The sequence below is a fragment of the Capsicum annuum genome, chromosome 1 (genome assembly GCF_002878395.1).
Source record: "Capsicum annuum cultivar UCD-10X-F1 chromosome 1, UCD10Xv1.1, whole genome shotgun sequence".
Lineage (NCBI taxonomy): Eukaryota > Viridiplantae > Streptophyta > Magnoliopsida > Solanales > Solanaceae > Capsicum > Capsicum annuum.
Genome location: NC_061111.1, coordinates 225,512,334 through 225,529,562, shown reverse-complemented (window position 1 = coordinate 225,529,562; position 17,229 = coordinate 225,512,334).

Genomic DNA, 17,229 nt, shown 5'->3' with positions numbered 1-17,229 from the left:
GAGATGTGTGGCTAAGCTCCCATAACTAGCTTTATGGAAGCCTTGATGTGAAAAGATGAATTGGGTTGTGAATCTAGTAGATTCCCATGATTAATTGATATTGCATAAACTCTTCTTCACTTTAATGACTTTTCTTGGTTGCAAACTTGAAAAGTGAGCCCAAGAACATCACTTGTTCAAATGAAAAAGTGTTTGTTGGGAAAAAAAAGGGTTTACACAAATCTAAAGGCTTTAACCTTGGGATAGAGGGTAGATACCTTAACCAGATCAACCTATGTGAGAATATAGTTGAACAAATAATATGTTCCTTATGTTTGAAAGAATTAAGGGATAAAATTACTCATTTAGGTTGAGAAACTAATGAGTAAGCCATAGAATTCAATTACTCTTCCAATTAGAATTGTTCATAGGAAATTCAAAATAGTTCACAACCCTAGCTGCTTAACTATCTTGGTAACCATAACTCTAGTTTGACTACTTTTACTGAATTACTATTTTTAATACACTCAACAAGTGGATTACTTTCTATGACAAGCATTTTTATACAATTGATAAATCGAAAACCCCCTTTTTGCTCAGGAACCTTCGATCAACAGTCAAATAACAATCACAATACTTAGTGAACACAGTATTCCCTATGGGATTCGACACCCAACCCAATTTACACTTTCATAAGAATGTTGTAATTTGGGCGTATCAAAATTTGGTGCCGTTGTCGAGGAATACGATTGTCAATTAAGTTTGGGATTGTTAATCGACCCTTTGGTCAAAGTGTCCTAAAGCTTTACTTTTATTTGTTGTTTTTGTTTGTGCATGTTGATAATTGTCTATGCATAATACATGGAGATCAGGTTCACTATGATTACCAATTCATCCAAAGCCTCAGTTGATCAATAGAATAGCTGATCCACAAGCGGCAGAAAGATTAGTCGATTTGGCTGATGCTTAAGAACATCAACAAAATGCTGAAACCCAGGTTGGGTGCCAAATCCTGAGGATGAGGCCCTGGAAGATGATGACTTTTGGGGTACTGTAAACCCAAGGCATTTTGGGAATATAGTTGCACCTGTGAATCATAATGTACATTAGAATCGCCCTTTCAGGGGAAGACAGGACCAGCAACCTGTTTAGTATGATCTCAATGACGCTGACAACAGAATGGATGGAGCAAGAGCGAATGGATCTATTATTCCTCCACCTCTAGCACCTGGAGCAAAATTCAATTTCACCAGTACGATGATCCAACTCCTACATCTGAAGAGGTTATTTGGCGGTCTGCCAGAAGATGACCCTAACATGTATTTGGTGACTTTTGTCACCATTTTCAAATATTTTGATAATCCTAGAGTAGGTCAGAATGCTATGCGCTTGAGATTATTTCCATTGTCTATGTCTGGGGAAGAAATATTGTGGCTTAACGAACTAACGCCCAATTCTATAACCAAGTGGAAGTAATTGAAGGAGGCTTTTCTAGAAAGGTTCTTTCCGCCCTCCAGGAGGGTACAGTTGAGGGATAAGATCAGTAATTTTAGATAGCTCCCAATTGAAGCACTTCACAAAACTTGGGAGAGGTTTAAAAAGAATTTGATGCAGTGCACAAACCACAATATATGGATATTCATCTGATGGAGACTCTTTATCGGGCTTTAAACTCTATTACAAAACCAGTTGTTGATAATGTTGTAGGGGAATCATTTATTGATCTCACTTTTCAAGAGGCCTCAGAGATGCTTGATCGGATGACCAAACAAAGCAGAGCTTGGCATACTAGAGATTCTGTAGTAGTAAGCCCTACTATTTCTATTGGTATGACTACAGAACAACGTAAGAAAGAGGAAGAACGCAATTCAGATATGGCACATTTGAAGACACAAATGGATTTGTTGACCAAGCACTTATTATCCGCAAAGACTAAAAAACTAAAGATTGTTGCGTCCCAAGGTAGAGATGATTCTGATTCAGAAAAAAAGGCAAATTATTTGAATAACCAGGGGGTTTCTGAGGTAATAGCCAAGGAAATCAAGGTCGGACTTATTATGACAAGGCTAGATATAAGGAGCGGGATCAAGGAAACTAGAAGAGCAAGAATAATAAAAGTGGATTGTATGTACCTCCAGGAAGCAGAGATAATGCTGGAACTAGCTCAGGTAAGATGTCCATGGAGGACATGATAGAGAAACTATTAAAGGGCGTTGAGGCTACCAACTCTGGGGTGACTACCATGAAGACTTATTTGTCCTCTATGAGTCAGTTGGTAAACTCATACTCCACTTTAATCAAACAGCTGGAAAAGCAAATGAGCCAACTCTCTACAATATTGAATCAGAGAAAGAGTGGAATGCTACTAAGTAATACAATTCATAACCCTCGGAATGATGGTTCATATATGGATATTACCACACGAAGTGGTAAGGTTTTATCAGGCCTTTTTTTAGGCAAATCTATAAATGATGAGGTGATCAAGAAAGATGTTAAGCTTGAAGAAGGTAATCTAGTAGAGTTTGAGAAGATGGATGATATTGATATCCCTTCTAATCATCAGCAGGTTGATGAATTAGAAAAAAAAAGAGAAGGAAAAGGAAGTAGTAGTTAATACTCTCCCAAAACCACCACCTCCCTTTTCGTAGAGATTGAAAAAGAAGGCCGATGATACAAAGTTTAGTAAATTCATGGCAATGTTGAAGCAGCTGACTGTGAATGTTCCTTTGGTAGAGGCACTTGAACAAATATTGGGATATGCTAAATTTATGAAGGATCTTGTGATGAAGAAAATAGCGGTGAGTTACGAACCGTTGGATAACCTCCATTATTGTTGTGCTATTTCTACAAGGTCCTTGGTAAAAAAGAAAGCAGATACAGGGGCATTCACTATTTCTTGCACAATTGGGTCTCTAGAAATTTCTAAGTCCTTATATGATCTGGGAGCGACCATCAATCTAATGCCACTAGTTGTTTAAAAAAAGTTGGGTTTGGGAGATCCCACACCCATCAATATGCGACTTATGATGGTAAATAGGTTACTAAAATGACCTATTGGTATTTTGTATGATGTGTAGGTGAAGGTGGCTAGCTTCATATTTCCTATGGATTTTGTAATTCTGGATTGCGAAGTAGACTTTAAGGTACCCATAATCTTAGGTAGACCTTTCCTCACAACTGGAAGTTTATTGATTGATCTACGAGCTAATAAGCTCTTATTTAGGCTGAATGATAAAGTGGTGAGATTTGATGTATGTCAATTAATGAAGCAGCATAAAAAATAAGTGTGTTCTCAATTGTTGATGCATATTATGAGGAAGAGAAAGAGGTGCCAATAGAGGAGAATTTTGTTGTAAAGCCTATAGCTGCAGTGCTGATGAATTTTAATCGTGAAGGCATTGATGAGTATGAAGAGACTATTTGCACTTTAATAGGAATGGGTTTATACACTTATGCTCCTAAAAATTTAGATCTTGATCTTGCTAATTGACCAACACCATCGGCTAAGCCATCTGTTAAAGATCCACCGGTGTTAGAATTGAAAGAACTACCAGGGCATCTGAGGTTCGTGTTTCTGGGAAATGGAAACACGCCACCCATTATTATTGTAGCTGATTTAGGCAAACAGCAAGTGGAAGCACTTATTTTGGTATTTCATAGGTATGAGAGAGCAATAGAGTGGACTATTACAGATATTATTGGCATCCCCCCTGGCATCTGCACTCACAAGATACAACTTGAAGAAGATTGTACTCTGACCATCGAGCACCAACGCCGTCTTAACCCACCAATTCAAGAGGTGGTTAAGAAGGAAATTATTAAATGGTTGGACATAGGGGTGGTTTATCTTATTTCTGACAGTAAATGGGAGAGCCTAGTTCAATGTGTGCCTAAGAAAGAGGGCATCATTGTTATTGTAAATGAACGAAATGAGTTGATTCCACTCAGGCCTGTGATTGGGTGGAGAGTTTGCATAGACTAACATAAACTAAATTCGTGGACTTTGAAAAACCACTTCCCAATGCCCTTCATGGATCAAATTCTCAATTGATTGGCAGGAAAGGGGTGGTATTTCTTCTTGGATAGTTATTTTAGATATAATTAGATATGTATTGCTCCTGAAGATCAGGAGAAAACAACATTTACATGCCCGTATGGAACTTCTGCATTTAAGAGGATGCCATTTGGGTTATGTAATGCCCCTGCTACCTTCCAACGGTGTATGATGTCTATTTTCTCAGATATGGTTGAAGACACCCTGGAGGTGTTCATCAATGATTTTTTTGTGGTAGGAGTTTTGTTTGAATTATGTCTAGTGAACTTGAGTAGAGTCTTGCAGCAGTGTAGAATTCAACCTTGTCCTTAATTGAGAAAAATGTCACTTCATGGTGAAGGAGGGCATTGTTTTCGGGCATAAAATTTCAGCAAAAGGGATTGAATTTGATCGAGCCAAGGTTGAGGTTGTTGAGAAGCTACCACTCCCCATTTTAGTGAAGGGAACACGTAGTTTCCTTAGACATGCTGGCTTTTACCAGAGGTTTATAAAGGACTTCTCCAAAATTGCAAATCCACTTTGTAAACTCTTAGATAAGGAGACTAAGTATGTATTTGATGATGATTGCATAAAGGCATTCAAATGCCTTAAAAAGAAGTTGATTGAGGCCCCTATTATGGTCACACCAGATTGGTCAAAATCGTTTGAGATTATGTGTGATACAAGCGGTGTTGCCCTTAGAGCAGTATTGGGACAGAAGAAGGACAAATTGTTTCACCTAATTTACTATGCCAGCAAAGCACTGAATAGAGCTCAAAAGAACTACACCATCACCGAACAGGAACTCCTTGTTGTAGTTTATACTTTTGAGAAATTCCGAGCTTATCTGCTAGGGACCAAGGTAGTGGTCCATACAGACCACGCAGCCTTGAGGTATTTGATGGCTAAGAAGGACACAAAACCAAGGTTAATTTGATGGGTGTTGTTGCTCCAAGAATTTGACTTTGAAATCAAAGATAGGAAGGGTTGCGAAAACCAAGTTATAGATCATCTGTCTAGGATGGAAGGTGAGTAAGTAGCTGGTGAAGAAGTTGAGATAAATGATGCATTTCCTGATGAGGAGATCTTAGTTTCTACTATGGAGAAAGTGCCTTGGTATTCTGATTTTGCAAACAATGTGGTGAGCGAGGTCATTTCAAAAAATCTTTCATTCCATCAAAGAAATAAATTCCTCTATGATGTAACACGTTACTTCGGGGATAAGTCGTATATTTTTTGGTGATGTACTAACATCATTTTAAGGAAATGTGTGCCAGAAGTAGATGTATTATGCATATTGTAAGCACGTCATGCTTCCCCAGTTGGAGTCACCATGCAGGTGACCGAATGGCTAGAAAGATATTGTAGAATGGCTACTATTGGCTAACGTTATTCAAGGATACTCATGATTTTGTGATAAAGTGTGACTAATGTCATAGACAGGGGTCGATCTCCAAGAGGCATGAGATGTCTTTGACTAATATGCTTGAAGTAGAATTATTTGACATCTGGTGCATCGATTTCATGGGCCCTTTTGTAAGCTCGTATGGAATGGGGTACATTTTAGTTGCTATGGATTATGTGTCAAAATGAGTAAAAGCCATTACCTTGTCTGATAACGAAGGAAAGAGAGTCGTGGAATTTCTCAAGAAGAACATCTTCACTCACTTTGGAGTACCATGTACTATTATAAGCGGCAGAGGATCTTACTTCTGTAACAAAGTGTTCCGGGCTGCTTTGGTCAAATATGGGGCAAAACAGCATAGATTTGCAACGCTATACCACCCACGGACTAGTGGGAAAGTGGAGGTGTCAAATCAGGAGATTAAAAATATCCTAGCCAAAATAGTGAACTCTAATAGGCAAGATTAGTTTCAAAAGCTAGATGACGCTTTATGGGCGTATCGGACTGCTTTTAAGACATTAATTGGTATGTCACCATATCAGTTAGTCTATGGAAAAGCATTTAATTTACCAATCGAGCTGGAACAAAAGGCTTTGTGGGCTCTCAAAAGGTGAAATCTGAATTTGAAGAAGGCAGCAGAGCTAAGATTGGGGCAACTGAATGAGATGGATGAATTCCGTCTCGGGGCTTATGAAAGGGCAGATCATTACAAAGAGAAGATGAAAAAGTACCATGATCGAAGGATTGAAAGTAGAGATTTTCAAAAAGGCAATTTGGTGCTTCTATTCAACTCTAGACTCAAATTGTTTTTAGGTAAACTCAAGTCCAAGTGGTCAGGACCATTTAAAGTCAGTCAAGTTTACTCATCTGGAGTAGTGGAACTTGAAAATGAAGATAGAAGCATCTTCAAAGTTAACGGGCAACGAATCAAACTTTATTTTGGTCTAAAAGACTCGATAAAAGGTATTAATACCTTTTATCTTGATGAATTCTGAGTAATCGAGATATCTAAGTCGTGCAGTGATGATAAATCAGGCGCTAGTGGAAGGCAACCCATAAATTGTTATGTGTTAGAGTTCATGTTTTGTGTCTGTGCATTTTCGATGTATTTGTGGAATGTGCAGGACCAAAAATACAGTAAAAAAGGGAAAGGAGGTAGATAGCTAAAGATAGGACACAAATCTAAGCTACTGGAATAAAATTGAAGGCTGATTTGGTGGACCACTAGTCATCTGACGGACCACCACATCAACTGTTGAAAAAAAGCAAAAAAGTTTATTCAGTGGATTGAGTTGACGGTAAAAGTAGTGGGATGTCACAATCTTGGTAGGCCATCAAAACAATTGTCAAACTTAAGATGGGTGGCCTACGTTCTAGTAAGGTTAGAGGGTCAGACTGGTGGACCGCTAAAATCTTGGTGGTCCATCCCGCTGACCGTCACAATAAAGCAGAACCACCAAAATATTGGTAAGTAGCGACGGCCGGGGTGGTGGTCTGTCGTACATATGACGGACCGTCAAGATCGCCGTCGTTTTAACCCTAATTCCAAATTGGGTTGGGTTAAATTTGTGCTTTTCTTAAGTGCTCTGTATTTGACCCAATCGAGTGTTAAGGATAAAATTAAGCGGTCACATTCATTTTAACCATTTTGCATACTTTAATTGTTCCACTACCTTAGGATTCAAAGAAACTGAAGGGAGTTCTTTTATCTAAGACTCCCCATCTCCTTCTGCTTCCCTTATTTAATCAAGCTTAATCTCTCTCTCTCTTCATCACAAATAAAGAGCGAAACAAGTGCTAAAGTTCTAAGTTAATGTTTGCCCCTGAAGTTCCAAGAAAGTAGATTACTGCAAAACCAAGGTATGCACATAACCTTCTCTTTTTGTTCTCTATAAAAAGTGAAAAAGCATGATTTGTTCTCTTGAAGTGCTTCTTTTCTGTTGAGTATGGATATTTTGAGTTGAAACTTTAATGTATCCTGTTGGGTGAATTCTAAACTAATTAAATTATTTAAAATGAGAAGAAAAGTGCTTCAAATATGAATTTCATGGTGTTGCTATAACTAAAACTTGATCTGGCACATGAGTTACTCGACATAAGGTCGAACCAAAAGTTGTAGCTGAAAACGAAGGTGCGACGGCCAAACTGGTGAACCATCAACTTTATGATGGACCAACAAATTGACCATCACAGAACTCATTGAAATGGCACTTATTGGATAAGCCGCGACGAACAAGTTGGTGGACTGTCAACTTTGAGACGGACCACTAAATTGACCATCGCAGGGCTCTAAAATTTTATGCACATTGTTTAAGGTACGACGGCCAAACTGGTGGACCATCCCATCACTGGTGGACCATCCCATCACTAGTGAACCACCACTTGGACCGTCAAGACAAAAAATAAAATGATTTGACTATTTTTAAGCTTTGAACTAATTTATTACATCTTTTTCAGGTATTATGGCTCCCAAACTACCAGTAAACAGAGGAGGAAGATCTCGAAGGGGTGGTGACGGACCTGCATCAGGATACAACACCCGACAAAGTGGAAGGCAAAATCCCCTACTCTCCCAGTCTAAAGAGAAGAGTGAGGATAGTACTAGCAGTTGCAGTTCGAGTACAGACGAGGCTACAGTTGATATCACTCCGCTTGAACCTACTAATGTTGAAACTGAGGATGCCATGTAGAAGGGCAAGCTGAAGCGTAGAACGTAGAAACTGTACCTAAAGATACTAACGTTGTTAGATGAAAGGATCCTCAAGCTCGGAAGGCAATTAGATGGCAGATAGAAGGAGCACGTGAGAAGTTCTATGATGGGCTAACACCCACTATGAAAGGGATCAAAAGGTCGTTTGCAGAAGAGCATCAGATTATGACAAAGGACTTACATGAATATCCTGAATTGGAATGTCGTTTCAAAGAGTATAAACTAGTATGGATGAGCCAGCCACTGGGAGCCTATCAACCAACTTGGGTAAGAGAATTCTTTGTAAATTATCTTGCACTAGTAAAACAAGATTTCCCAAAGAGGATATCAATTACAAATTTTCCAAATAGAGAGTCATGTACCTGTCTGAGGAGTCATTGTTGATATTTCATCTCGAATAATCAATAGGATGTTATTTGGACCAGAGTACGAGGCCCCACTTGTTGTACCTGATCTTGAGTACAGATTGAGAAATGCTTCTGCTCAAAGGCAGTGGGTGGCTTCATATTTTACTGAGGATAGTAACCTCTCTTGGTTAACCAACTCATGGAAGCGTATTAAAAATTACTCCCTAAGTTTTAAGGCTAAGTTCTAGTGGGATGTTGTTTGTTTGAGGTTAATGCCAACAAAAGGGAATAGAAACTTGGATAAACACAGAGCCGTGTTGGTGGCATGCTTGATCTTAGGACTTCAAGTTGACTTTGGCCAGATAATTGCAGATGAGATGTTCGTGAGGGCCCATAAAGTTTCCAGTGCATTTCTATTTTCGTACTTAATCATAACTTTATATAGACAAGCTGGTGTGCCCTTGATTTACGAGTAGATAATGAAATCCAGGCTGCATACAAACAAGACATTGGGAAGTCAAAAGATGAATCAAAATTCGAGATGTGTTTCACAAAGCCTTCAGCTTACCAGACTCAATCTGCACCAGCTCCTGATACTACAGAGATCCCCACAGATATTCCTCTGCCTATCACCACCTATGTACCACCTGAGTTCGTACCCCAAGGTACATCTACAAGGTCAGGTTCTGCATAATCTATGGGTGGAGCAGATTTTGCTGAGTACAGGTTCACACTAGAAAACTTTGCTAAGTCTATCAAGATGCAAAAGAGATTTCAGAGATACCTAGATAAGTAGGTTGCAGACTTCAAGCCTTTTGTTGATGAAATTATAGCTGATGCAATTTGTCCATACCAAACCATTCAAGCTAGGATGGATACCATGGAATTTCGTATTAACAAAAGGCTCGATTCACTATCCCTCCCTAATTTTGTCAAGATGATGGCTGAATTTAAATAGGCAAAGGTAGACATTGCAGAGCTAAAGAATAAGCAGCCACAGCAACCTATTTTTGACCCAACCTTGCTAGAAAGTGATGTTGATGAAGGTATAGTAGACTTGATGAGCAAACAGTGAAGACCAAAAAGAAGGAGCAAATGGATGAAAAAGCTATAAGAAAAGAAGCAAAGAGGAGGAAGCAAGCAAAAATAACACCAAAACAACAAGAATGGCATGATATTAAGAGGACTTGAAAGAAGTCACTGAAGGATAAAGAAAAGAGGAGAATAAAGAAGAAGACGAAGCAGCAGGGGTATCCACTAGCGTTGCCCCAGCAAGGGGGCACAGTACAGGATTTGTTCAAGAAATGATTCCTCTAATCTTGAAGGGTGAGGTTTTGAGTGTCCCTACTACCATAGGGGCCAACATTACATCAGGTGAGGATGCAGGAGCCTCGCTACACTTCACAAACTCCTCAGATGAATAAGAGAAAAAAACAAGTAAAACTATTTCCTTATACTTTAAATTAATGCTTGAGGACAATGCATCTATTTTTCTGAGGGGGTGGTGTACCTGTACTTGTACTTGTACTTGTACCATAGTGGGTTGTGTTGCCAATCTCTTTTCCTTCCATGTGCTATCTAGTAGAATCGGCATATCTAGTGTGTCTTTATTTTTGTGTTTAATGTTATTTATAAAAAATTTCCCTATTTCAGTATCCCTTTGTAGACATGAATAATGAATAATGTTGGCCTAAGACTATGAGAATGAATGTGTAATTATTTACTCTAATCACGTAGCATGTGTGCATAACCTTCGGTGAGTCTGCATTTGGCATTAACGTGAAAGAGGTGCATGAAGTATGTGATGGAAATCCTAAGAGCAGCAGAAGAAGTTTAACTCAGTTACCACTGTGTGTGTGAGGATTTATTTTCAGTTCTTGCATAGTCTAATGCCTAGAACTTGCCTGAGTCATTGATACTATCTTCTACCTGATTCAATAGGATAGGATGGCAGGCCTCGTTGTACCTTCAGTCCGCTTAGTCTAAATAATTAACCCCACCAAAATGATTGCTCCCTCATTTGAACCCAGTTAGAGCTTTTAGTAGTTTTTTTCATGAACAATAATTTTAATTAACTTTTCGTAAGACTTTAGGATTCAAGTTCAACTCTGGACCTGACTAAATATTGGGTATTGTGCACCTTAATTTAGGCAAAATACCTAAATTGAGGGTGGCTATTTTCAAAATGAAAGTGCGCAGTGTAATATCATAATTTATAGTACAGTACATTATAAAACCATGGCAAACCACCATCCAAATAAACTGTTAGAAAAATGATTCGAATTTTTTATTCTTCACTAAAAATCCTCATAATAGAAAAAAAATTATTTTTTCACTATATTTTAAATTACTATATAGTTATCTTTATATAATTATAATTAGACATTTGATATTTATCTAAAATATAATACTTTTTCGCTACCGTTTGGGTGTAATAAAAGTCGTTTTCTTCGATGCATGACAAAAAGTTTCACTACTCCGTCTTTTTTTAATTGCTACTTCAATTTTTCTTGAGACAATTTAATTAAATTTTAAAGTTAAATTAGATTAGATTATTTTAATTTTTTAAATTAAAATTTAGATATTTAAAAAAACTGCATGTGAAGTACTATAAATTATAATTTTTCTTTTTTTTAATTTAATTAAGAAATACATCTTAAATTATTGGTCAAAATGTGTATAGTTTGACTTAAAAAAGAAAATGGAGGAAATATTTTTTTCGTCAAAAAAAAACATTGTTTGATTTTAGGATCTTTGGGGTTTTCTTTGTTTGGGATTGAGAATTTTGCTGCTGTAGCATTTACTATAAGCAGTTCGGATTGGATATGAAGAGATACATTGTGCAATTCAATTTTTCTTGGGTCTTCCACAGAGATTCGATATTTATATTGAAGCCTCATTAAATTTAAATTCGCATTCAAAAAGTTTCATATTAAGAATTAAGCGTTCCCTAATAAAGGTGACTCGAAATTCACTATACAATCCCAAGGTTGTCAAGTCGTAGAGAGGATAATTTGTAACGTCAATATTTTTGTGATGAATTTATGTCATTTTACATACGTTGTATACTTGCAGAACTTAAGGAGGAAGGAAAATTAACTAAAACAAATGATACTTACATCAAACAAAAATTCATATCATCTGTGCGTGAATCAAATAAATTATTCTTACTTGGCAAAAATAATTACTTTGTTATAAAACTATAAAGAATAAGAAGAAGAGTAGAGAGAATAGAGATAGCGGTTCTTATTTCTTCTCTTGAGGGATGAGACTGTTACAACCTTAGGAGAACCACACCCCAAAAGCTAGCTATTAAGGTGGGAGAGCCAAAGGCTATAAATACCCCACACCAATACTTTGTAGTACCGATGTGGGACTTTGCAATGGACCATCACAAACCACCACGCTCTGCATCCGTCGTCCTCGACGGCTCCACTCTGGGTAGCTTTCACCCTACTTATGTAGGTAGTTCTTTCCCAGGTAGCCCTTTTCGAGTCAAGTGCCCAGGTGCCTCGATAGCTGTGTGCTAAACATTGCTAGCCCCGGCTAAACACTACCATACCGGCGTCACCATCTTAGGCACGATGGGCGCGAAGGGTGATGGGTGGCTCTGATACCACTATTACAACCTTAGGAGAACCGCACCCCGAAAGCTAACTATTAAGGCAGGAGAGCCCAAGGTTATAAACACCCGATTGTTAATACAATGAATAAAACCCCTCTATTTATAGGGGAAACCCCTCTATTTATAGGGGAAATATACTCCTAGTCTGAGTAAAAGACGGATGCTTCAAATCCTAATAGATATCAACGTAGATATTGATAGATCTTGATAGACATTCACTATAATGTAAATACATTTATAACACTCTCCCTTGAATGTCTAATTGGTAGATAATGTGTCTCGTTAAAACCTTACTAGAAAAAAACCCAGTAGAAAAAAAATCTAGTGAAGGAAAAAGAGTACACATCTCTAATAATACGCATTTCAACTGCCTAATTAAAAACCTTACAAGAAAAACCCAGTGGGACAAAACCTCGAAAGGGAAAAAGAGTACAACGCGTATTAACTCCCCCTACTGAGAACATCCTTGACCATTGCATCTCGATCTTGTGCAGCATCTTCTTTAAAGTTGCAATTGGAGAAGATTTGGTGAATAAATCAGTCACATTGTCAATTGAACGAATCTATTGCACATTAATATCATCATTCTTTTGTAGCTCATGTATGTAGAAAAGCTTTGGCAAAATATGCTTCGTTCTATCTTCATTTATGAATCCTCCCTTAAGATGTGTTATATATGCTGAATTATCTCTGTATAAAATTGTGGGCAGATTGTCATATTTCACACCATATTTTTCTCGAATGAGATGTATCATGGACCTCAACCATACACATTCTCGGCCTGCTTCATGAATAGCTATTATCTCAGCTTGATTGGATGAAGTGGCTACGATAGACTGCTTTGTATATCTCCAAGATATGACAGTACTACCACATATGAACACGTAGCTTATTTAAGACCGAGTTTTATGCGGGTTAGATAAGTACCCAACATCAGCATGACCAATAAGATCGGGACTGCAATCTTTAGAATAAAACAAGCTCATGTGTTTTATCTCATTTTAATGTCTTATAGTAGGAGCAGAAATATATACCTTGCTAACAAATTAACTGAAAAGGTTATAGGCCTTGTAGTATTTGCAAGGTACATGAGTGCATCAATTGCACTAAGATATGGTACTTCATAACCAATCCAATTCGATATATTTTGAATTTCAGTAAATAATCTATTGCTTTTAAAACTCTCCAAGAGTTCCAACGATGTTCGAGCAATAAGCTTATACAATAAAAGGATTATAAATAAGTTTCTTAGAAACTTTTATATGCTTCAAACAGTTTGAATCCTTAAAAGTTTTCATATAAGTTTTGTCAAGTGACAATATTCAACATTTCATGAGTGACATCTTCAAGTGTCTGGACTGCAAATCAAATAATTTTTCCGCTTACCAAAATGCATCCTTTCATGTCACTTGATAAATGTTTCTACGTCAGCATGCTTAAATAAACGTAGAATTCAGATCCTCATAATCTTTCACAATATTGCGCCAATATTGTGTCAAAGATATTGATGATATATCATTTTGTATCGGTTCACAATGCGACATAACATTTGAGATCTCATCACTTCATTATTTTCAGGTACATGAACCTCTCATAAGGTTTCATGAAGTGGTATGTTGTAGTATCTTCAAAAGCTCATTGCCTTCTTATTATGATTATTTGCTCCTTATTTTTCAAGGACTATTTCATTTGGAACCGATTAGTCTATCACTCTTCACGCATGCATGGACTTTGTCCTTTAGAGACATAAAATAAGAGCACTTGCAGCTTAAATATGAGATGCGTTCGGCATTTGACTTGAATTATCTTTTGAATGAGGATCTGATGATAATTCCTAACATACTTCATAGCTGCTTATAATCTCCCCTTATGTTAGGAAAGCTAACATACATCTTCCATATTTTTTTATGGATCCATCTTTGTGCATCATGGTACATTCATTAATCGTATACCGCATATCAAAACTATTAGATGGAATAATCAAGCTGAAAATTATGTTCTTAACTCAATTTTGTTGAGTAAACAACTTTATGAATGTCAAACTGCAGGTTGACAATGAATGTACATGTGATCATCTTATTGATGCATCATTTTAACATACCATATGGTAGATGAACGGGCCTTATTCACCTTTTAAAATTTTCAGATTTGAAGGGATCCAATCCCAATATTAGTTGGTCCAACCAACTTATCATGAGAACAAACGATATAAACAATTCTTGAAGAATCTTCTAGTTCTTCAATACATGCACATCTTCGAGATGTCACAATCGTTCATATCAATTTATGAACTTTTATTCTAGTAAACTCCAAGTTTACCATGACATGTACTTTTTCTTTAGTAAATTTCAGATTTACTATTACATGAATAAATTTTGAATTTACTACTTTAGAAGTAGATTTCAAAATTATTCAACCTCTTTTGGAGGTGAGTTGTGATACAATCACAATCAAGTGCGCGTTTGCATTAATAAGTTTCTCATTCCCCAGGAATGGAATATAATCGTGCCTTAAACCTATCAAATTATGATACCTTATAACCTCTTTCAAGATTTTGCTACTTCAGAAGCAAATCGAGCCATACATATGATGTAGAGAATTTTTCTCTAGCATATCTTATAATCATATAAGCGTGTGAAAATATCATCACTTTTGATGATCATTATTATATTCGTGCATTCAATCACTTGTCTTCTTTCAGACATATTTTGCACTGCTACCACATACACCTCAAGAATGAAGTAAGTTGACATTTTATCATATATTGCTACCACATTCACTTCATGGAATGGAGCATGTTCAATGGGTCGAATTTCATGACTTTTCATCCAATACTCATTATTTTGCCTTAGCCATCACAATATCATCAATATGGTATATTGAGATTCAAACTCAATATTTTATCCATATAAAGTCGTCTTAGGCGTAAATCGATGGGACTTGAACCCAAATATTATCATCCCGTTTGATAATATTGTTCTTGAGTAATGAATTTAAAACATTAATGGTTTTAAAACAATTATTTTTCCTCAAATCCAACAATAATTATATCATTAATAGAAAAATATAAATAACATAAGGAATTACTAACCTTGACCTTTAGATTTATAATCTCACCTTATTTGGCAAAGTCTCGTGCTGATTAAGTATTATAAAACTATAAAGAACAAGAAGAAGAGTGGAGAGAATAGAGAGAGCGGTTCTTATTTCTTCTCTTTAGGAATGAGAGATCATCAGATTGTTAATACAATGAACAAAACCACTCTATTTATAGGGAAAATTTACTCCTAATCTGAGTAAAAGGCGGATGCTTCAAATCTTAATAAATATCAAAGTAGATCTTGATAGATCTTGATAGACATTCACTATAATGTAAATACATTTATAACATACTTTTCATTTTAAGATTCTTTATAGTGTTGGTGACCAAAATTTCCTTAATTAATTTGAATTCAAATAATGAGTCAATGTAATATAGTAGTAATATTTATGTATTCATTTAATTAAACATCACATTTACCTCAACTCCATACACATAATTCATTCTTATTTTCTATTTTATGTATTTTTTAAAAATAAATATAGAACTCACGTACCACACCTGTGTGTTCTATTAATTGTTATTACTGTGATAGTGAATTATTATATTCTTCTTTATGTACATTTTTAATCTTAAAATTTAGTGTTGGTTTTTTTAATTAATAATATAACATACACATAATAATTAATTTATATATATATATAATATTAAAAGTGTGAACAATATTAGAAATGTAATTTGAACATTTTGTCCTTCATTAAAAGACTCTTCTTTAGACAAAATCGTCTTTTCACTATTTTCTTCAATTTATTATTTACTTATTTTTTATTATATTAATTAAATCTCCTAAAATATATGGAACTTCTAAAATATATAGAAGAAGAATTAATTAATATTTTTCTTTTTATTATCCAACTAAAAAAATATTCCTAAATTAAGATTCTATTAAGAAAATACTTTTATAAATATACGTAAAGACTCTATCATCATTAATTAATGAAACGTAATTTAGGAAGGAAATTGCAAAAAAGGAAAACCTTCGGTGGGTGGACTTCACAATTCACAAGTAGTAATTTTAAATTTTTGGTTCCGTTTAGCAAAACTTTTAATTAAAGACCTTTATTTCTGCATAAATCCTACTTATAAGAACAAAGAAAATCTGTTATGCTTCTTCTTCTTATTCTTATTTTCCCATTCCCATGTTTTAGATCTAGACAATTTGTCATCTAATATTCTCCAAAGTGTTGTAGGTAATTAATTCAATGCTATGGATTGTATTTATTTTTCTTATGAAATTATGCTATGAATTATTATATATGGTAAAGATAAATTCGTTTATGGATAATTGAGATTTCGGTTCAATTGTAGCTTTATTACTTCTTTTTTTCCCAAGTTAATTAATATAATTCTCAATATTTGTATTGTCTATTTCACATTTATGTATGTTCTTTTGTTTTTGCTTTGTCACAGAAGTTGAGGTCGATGCTTTCTTATATGCATCTTGATGTTATTGTAAGTATGTTATGTTAATATTTATATTTATTGAATTATGTATGCTCTTATGGAGTATTTTATCAATTTGATGCTCTCTCGATTTTTAAAATTTTTGGTTATACTTTAATCAATTAAAGTTAATTTTTGTTACCTATTGGAAGAATATGATTGATGTTCATCTAGATTGATTTGGTTGCAGGTCTAGATTTATGGACGTTTGATTTTCTAACCGTCAACTTCTTTATTGTTTTTGTCAATATAATAGAATTCAACGTATTTGTATATATGTATCTTCTTTATTTTGATTCAAGTCATTTTTAGGGTCAAAGTTTTCGCTCTGACAAGAATTATTTTCATCAAAATCGAATCTTTGTCAACACTATTGTATTGTTTTGTTTTAATTTACAGGTCGTAGATGAATGTTGGTTGGCTTTAAAATATTTCTTGTGTAAAGATTAGGTTTAATTGTATTGTTTTGATATCTTTATTATCTTATTTTTTTTATTTTAATTTACAGATAGTAGATGAATGTCGGCTGACTTTGAGGAATTTTTTTAGGTAAAGGTTAAGTTTAATTATATTGTCTTAGTATCTCT